This window comes from Citrus clementina, unplaced genomic scaffold, assembly GCF_000493195.1.
Source record: "Citrus clementina cultivar Clemenules unplaced genomic scaffold, Citrus_clementina_v1.0 scaffold_6, whole genome shotgun sequence".
NCBI classification, from domain to species: domain Eukaryota; kingdom Viridiplantae; phylum Streptophyta; class Magnoliopsida; order Sapindales; family Rutaceae; genus Citrus; species Citrus x clementina.
In genome coordinates this window covers 2,447,713-2,455,553 of record NW_006262139.1, presented here as the reverse complement: position 1 = coordinate 2,455,553, position 7,841 = coordinate 2,447,713, and positions in this window count along the sequence as shown.

Sequence of the window (7,841 nt, the reverse complement as noted above, 5' to 3'; positions counted from 1 at the left end):
AAATTAGTATCCATAATTCATTCATTACAACCAAACAATTCAACTAAACAAACATTTTTCCAATTTGGTATACATTCTCCCATGAAAAATAAACAATAAAATCAATTTCAAAAAATTTTCCCACTTTCAAATGAATTTTCGAGTCTTCAACATTGACCAAGCAACCATTAAACTTCACGTCGCATTGGCATACTTTTGTTTCGATTATAGCTGCTGCAAGATCAACTAAAGCAATTTTGATCCTTGTGAAGCAGTCTTTGAGTGCAAGCATTTCACTATTGTCAATTTTGGGAAGAAAAATGCATATAAAAGAGATTACACATTAGCTCAAGTAATATTCGATTGTCCAGACCAACATTGAAAAGAAGATAAAAAGATAATGTAAGTATTTAACCTGAATATGGAAAAAAAATTTAAGAAAAGGTCAAATTTTCAATTTGTACTTTTTGTTACTCCCCTGTTATTGTGGATGATATTCCTAAAAGATAATGCAAGCATTCTTTACACTAGAAAATCCATGGCCCACCATCATAAAAGGTAATGCAATGAATAGTTTCAACCATCTCTAATGAAATCCCATGAACATTATACACTAAAGAGAATAATAAGATCTGAATTTTCTTACATTTAAGCCAAGTAGCACTTAAAAATCTTCGAGAGCACAAAGCTATAACAGGTTCATATATATTAAAATTAACACTAGACAATAAAGTGTAAAAAGTGAAATTCTTATCTCTGATAAGCACCCAAAACAAGTGCAGTAGGGTGAATTTTTCCATTTTCAAATTTTCATTGCTAATTCAACTATTAAGAGACTGAAACATATGGAATAAGAAACATATTCAACCCAAAAGATTATTCAACTTAGATGACTCAATATATACTTAATAAGCTTATGAGCCTTTTTTAAAGAATATTATAAGATTCCATAATTCCAAGGAATCAAAGTAAAATTATAATATTCTTTAAGTAGGAGATACACTTATTCAGTTAAGTAAGAGATACACTTACTTGAGTTGATTTTTATTTTGGTCATGTTTCTTTCTTTTCTATTCCCATTTATCTCATATTTCTTGTTCTACATCAACTAGTAATACCAGCCAAAAATAAGGAGTTAAAGAACTATTTTGCATCAGTTATACAAAGAACTATAATACAGTATTATACATCCCATAGAAAAGCTAAAATAACAATGAAGCACCATTCATACCTCCAAATCTAGCATTTGAAAACATTAGAAATGAATAGAGGTGGCAAAAAACCCACCTAGACCGGATCCGGCCCAGACCCGGCGTATACGGTCCGGGTAAAACCCGGACCGGATGTATGGAAAAAGCGGATCCGGGCATTGATTTTCAATGCCCGGCTGCTTCTGGGCTCGAGTCCGGTCACAGCACCAAGAACTCGGAACCCGGACCCGTGCCTGATTTTTTATTAAGTAAAAAAAAGGAAAATATAATAGCGAAAAAACATTTTGCTTTGCCCAATTGCCCCAAAACCCAACCCTAAATCACGACTCGCGATTGAACGCAACACACAAACTGAAATCTCTTAACCTTGGCAGTTGGCGCCTCCCTCCGTCTCTCCACCAGCAACCACCACCCACCGGCACCGATGAAGTGTTGACCGTACCTCTAGCCCTCTACGAACCTCTTACCTCCCTCGGTCAATTCTTTTCATTTCGCGCAAAACACAGCTGTCACAGAGCTCTCCACCGTTTGGTCATCTTCTCAGCGGCAACCACCGCACGACAGCGTCAGCCATCATAGTTGGTCTCACTCCATTGTTTTGTCACCTTATCAGCTGCAACTTCGCCATCACAACCACGACCTACGAGTTATTATCTTTTTTTTGGCTGTTTTTTCAAAACAAAATGATGAAATTGAGTAATTGACATTATTATTGTTAGGTGTTATATATATATGCTTAATGTTTTTCTTGGATGCTATGGTTGTATGATTATTTTTAATTAATGGGAGCTGAATTTAGATTTTAAGTTGCTTTAACAGTTTAAATCAATTACTTAATATTTATAATTATGTAATTTGTATGATATAATGATAATTTTTTTATTAATAGAAGTTGAATTTAGTGTTTAGGTTGCTTTTAAGTTAATTTGTTACATAATATTTGTAATTATGTAATTTTTATGATTATTTTTTATTAATAGGAATTGAATTTAGATTTAGGTTGCTTTAACTTAATTTGTTGTATAACATTCATAATTATGTAATTTGTATGATATTTTTTTATTAATAGGAGCTAATTTTAGCATTTAGGTTGCTTTTAAGTTAATTTTGTTACATAATATTATAACTATGCAATTTCTATGATTATTTATAATTATTTATAATTTTTTCTATAATAAACAGCAGTACGATGTCACAGTCAAACAATATAGAAATTAATTCATCAAACGCTCCAAATTTATCCCTTAATGTTGAAGATAGCAATGATAATGGGTTGAGGAAATTTCATTGTTAACTGTTAAAGATAAGAAGGGAAAGAAAGTCTATAACACTTGAGATCTACAAAAGTAACTATTACTGGAGAACAAAAGGCAAAGTGCATACACTGTAATGAAATTTTAGAAGCCAAATACACATTAAGGACCACGAGCTTGAACAGACACGTGAAATCTTGTTTTTCTAAGAATCAACCGAAAATGGAGGAAGCACCTTCAAGGAAGTCTCAAAATGCTAAAAAAAAAGGATGGGAGTTGTGACATTGGCTTCGACAGTTTCGATCCAAATGTTTTGCGGAGTTTGATTGCAAGAATGGTGGTAATGCATGAGCTTCCACTTAGATTTGTGGAATATAAAGGCTTTAGAGAAATGATGGCACATGCCAACTCCGTGGTTAAGCCAATGAGTAGAAATACTTTGAAGAATGAGATTTTGAAACTGTATCATATTGAGAAGGTTAAGACTTTTCATTTATTGGAGAAAAATCATGGTAGAGTGGCTATTACTACGGATTTATGGACAACAAGTAACCAGAAAAATGGATACATGGTTGTAACAACACATTTCATAGGCCTTCTTTGCTCATTTTGGATTTTATAAAAGTAAAGACTTGAAACAATTGTTTTGGTTTTGGACAATGTTACCGGTTTGTTAGTTAAAAGTAAACTTTTATGTATGCTTGAAGTTAAAGCATGAGGGATACCTCCGCCCAGTGCTTTGAAAATGCGGGCAGAGAAAACCCAGGAAAAAGCCCGTGCCCGGATAGTGCCGGGCATATGCCCAGCCCGCATAGGAAAAATTCGGGCACTGTCCAGGTCCGAGCAGCTATGTGTGTCATCTGGGCCAGTCCCGAGCAGCCCCAAACCTGGACTTTTGCCAACCCTAGAAATGAAGGAATCTACCAACAAAGAACCCAGTTGGAGAAAGCCATGAAGATGCAACTAAAAGCTAAATGATGTAAGGGAAGGAAATATATTTCGAAAGAACTCCAAATTGAAATCAGGAAGTGACAGAAACTTACCCCCATTATAGAACAAAGCCATTTTAATCGTTTAACAAAACCGAATCCCTATATTGAAACCATAAATTGCACCAAGCATAGCACTAAAACCAAAGTTGGACTATAAAGAAAGAGGAAAAATGTGGGAAAAAAAGAATTATTACAACATGAAATTGGACTTTTGTTTAATCTTCCATTTAGAAATCTTACAAAATCACACCCAAATTTCAAAAAGACTTTTAAATATAAATGTACAATGAAGTAGAGTACAAAAATTGACTTAAAAAAATAGAGCAGAAAGAGTAGATATACCATTTCTAGCCCATAATTGGGGCTTAACCTCAATGCACTGACGAATCAAGATGTGAAGCTTGGGGTTTAAGGTCTTCAAATCCTTGTAAAGCATGCACAAATGCAAGCCAATAATGTACAAATACTCGAACCAACAAATTGTCTTAATCAAGATCTCAGATGCAATGCAACTTATCATGTATTCACCAAAACTTTAAGACTCCTTTTAACATAATCTCGTTGACTTATCAGAATGAAAAAGCACATATAATGTGAAGGCAACAAATCATATTCAAGTTAACATGTACGTAAGATTCAAGTGTGACTTGACCAATTCCATCAAAATCCTAACCAAGCAAACTCAGCACCAAGAATCAATAAGGACAACACAAAGTAACAAAAGAAATCCTTAACCCTAATCATCAATTAACAACATTCCCAAGTATATACCTACCTAATTTCAGTCTAAGCAAACATAAATTCAGCAAAATATCAAATTAACAAAATTACCAAGATAACCAATTCATATAATGAATTAGACGAAATGAAATGTATAAATGAATGGGTTAATGTGGAGGAAGAGTAAAATGCCATAATTGCCCCCAAAAAGATCATTGAAGGGAAAGTAAAGAACAAGAGAACAAAGTGGTCAAAACGATATGTGCCGTCAAGATTCCGTAAACTTTGCAAATGAAACCCCATCGTAGCTGATTCTCACCTTAGCAGAGATTGGGGTAAAGCCTCTCCCCATCTCCGCCTTCCAAATCTACCTCAAATTTATCATCATCTTTGCTCCTCACGCTCTCCCAGCCCAACATCTTCCAAGCGATTTTGATTTTTTAATTTAGATAAAGCAAGCAATGAACAGGAAATGGCAGCGCTTGAGTGATGGCCATTAAGTGAAGAACTAGCGTATGTTGAGTGATTGGTAGCTTGCATTGATTGTTGACTGATGGCTATTGAGTTTGTTGGCTTAGAGTTTCCATTATTTGTCCCTATAAGCACTTAAATTAAGAAATTTTGTAAGGCTTAAGCTGATTTGTAATGTAGAGTGTGAGTGATTATAGTGAGGCTTAGGGTTAGGGTTCAATTCATTCAACAATTATAGAAGAGCAAAGGAGCAATAGTTGGTTGCCAGGGAGCAGAGCTTGGGGTTCAATTCGTTCATCAGTTCTGAAAAGTGTACGGAATCTATTTATTTACAAAAACAAAACGACATCATTTTTGTACTTTTTAATTTTTAAAAATAAATTAAATATTAACGTCATGAGAGTATCAATAAATGACATTGTTTCATGTGTTATTAGTAATTTTAAAATAAATTATATTTTAATAAAATAAAATCTAAAACGTTGGTGTTTAAGAGTGGTCTTTTTGCGATTAAATCTATTTAAAAAACAAGACAATATTACATGACATGTAGCTATCGTCACTTCATATTGTATGTTATTAGCCATGAATCTATCATCAAATATGATAGAAGCATCATATGTCACGAAAGTATCATGTTTTCATGATAATTTCATGACACGACGATATATGTCATAAAATTTTTATTATTAAAAACGCAGTTTTTTAGTAGTGTTCATAAGAATTGGAAAATTTTAAGATTGTTATTGTACCAAGTTTAATGTGAATATAATGTATATTACTTTTTATTTCTTTTGCATTATATATTAGTATGAATTTTTATCATATTTTAAGTAATAGATTATAAAGATCATTTGATTTGATTTTATTGATTTTTTTTTAATTTATCTAATTTTTTGTTTTTTAAATCGAAAGAAGGCATGCCTACACAATTTATTAAACATACTCTAAAAATATAAAAGGCATTTCTAAATTATTTCTGATTTGATCACTATGTAAGAAAACAACACTTTCGTAATAAAATTTATCAAATGCATATACCCTGCTTTTCAAACTCACAATAATTGTGATAGTATAACTTACCAAACACTAAGCCACTTTTTAATCAACTACTTATTTCATCTATATAGTAAAAATATCTTATTTCATCAGTCACTACAATCCCAAACTGGCCCTAAAAATGATAATTAGAATAAATAGTAACTTAGGGTTAAATATGTAATTATAGAGGTATCACATTTATCATGAGCCTACCTTTAACTACGACCATAAAATAAAGGGTCGACTAAGTAGTTATTATTGGTCTAAGACTGGGTCTAATATTAATTAAAATTGAGTTTTAATTAATTGTGCTTTTCTTTATTACATAAGTCACTAGAGTGTCATCTTGGGCTTTTAGTAGAATAGCCTAAGGTTAACTTAGTAGTTTTAATATGCCATGAGATAACTGGGCCTTAACTATTAAGTTGAAGCTAGAAATCTCATCTATAGTCCCTCTATTACCTCAATTCTTGATCAAACTCTAACTCTAATAAGTGCTTATATAAAGGAGAGAAAATTAAGATGTGTAGATTTTTCTTTGTAAAAGAAAAGAAAATATTTTAGGATTTCTATCTTCAACATGAGAATTATGGGTTAACTACATGCCCACACGTGTGAGGGTGACCAATGAGGATAGCAGACAAGATTACAACCATATTCTCTAGATACCAACAATAGTGCTGGAAAAGATTGCAATGATCTTCTTTAGATCTTTAGTAGAACTAACTCTATGCATGTATACATAATCAAGAAAAAAAATTAGTTTCTACTGATTTTATTAAATAGAAAACTCACTTTTCTAGGCTATTTACCATCAACAACAATTTAGACTTATAAAATATAATCTCTCTAGTTAAAATTTATTTTATTTAGGATATGTCGTTATCCTCTTTGCTCTATGATTTTTTTAAAAATAAAAAAAATTGCAAAATATATTGATAATTTCAATGTAAAAAAAGACTCAAAAGAACTTGTGAATTTATTTATTTGAAGAATAAAATTCAAGATAAAAAATCTTAAAATGAAATAATTTCTTTTAATTTATGGATTGAAGTTTATCAAGTAAAATGATGATGTAATAATTAATATTGTAGATTTATGAGATATATTTCATATTCAAAAGTGGAAGATAAGAATATTCTACTTTAAGCATATAATTTATATTTCTTTACGACTTGTGCTTATATGGGCATAGGCAAATTTTAAAATTTGCATAATTGCGAATTAAATATTTTTCATCTTAAATTTGGAAATGCTAAATTAGTGTGAAAGGTATATCACACTCTTCTTGTTGCGGAAGTAAAAATTTGCATTTATTATAAAAGATCAAAACAATTATAAAGATATATACATGACAAAATTCTTTAATTTCTTTATATATTCAAGCTTTTAAAAGACAATGTCGATCCCACAAAATATTTCATCAAAGTAATATTAGTTACAACAAAATATAATTGATTATTTAATCACCCTTATCACTTTGAGGGGGAGAGTTCTTATTAAGGAGAGTTACTGATCCGGAAGACCACATCTATTTTGCTCTTTTTCCTTTACTCCGTCACTATGTTTTATCCCTATGCATTTTCTTAGTACTAGCTTTGCGCCTCCTTCAGATACATATGAAAGGCGTGTTCTTTTTCCTTCGTTAGTTATTTTTCTAAAGGGGCTTTGCTAGCAAATGTTTTAATGAGGCACACTGTCTGTAGGATGAATATGCAAGGCAGAGTGTTATGATTATGATAAATCATATAAATGGATATCAATCAACAACAACTTTATTATATGAAATTGTAAGCTTTTCATCTTCCTATAGACAATCTTTAACCTTGGTATAACTCTCATTATCTCTATAATTTATGTTTATTGTCTTATCTGTATGATTTATTACTCACTATTTTGTGGTTGTATTATTATAAAAAGTGACTTTTACTCATTTTTTATTTTGTATATAAAAATTCTCATATATATACTTAAAATTGAATAAAATTCTTCGCCAACTATTGTGTCTATTATTTAGATTCTCTTATTCTCTTGCTATATAATTATGTTTCAAATTAATATATAATTGAACAATTTTTACTTTTTAGTTAACCGCAATATCAATCAATAAGCATGTGCCTCATGTTGATTTTTAGGCAACATCACATTTTACTTTTCTTATTTTTCTGCATATC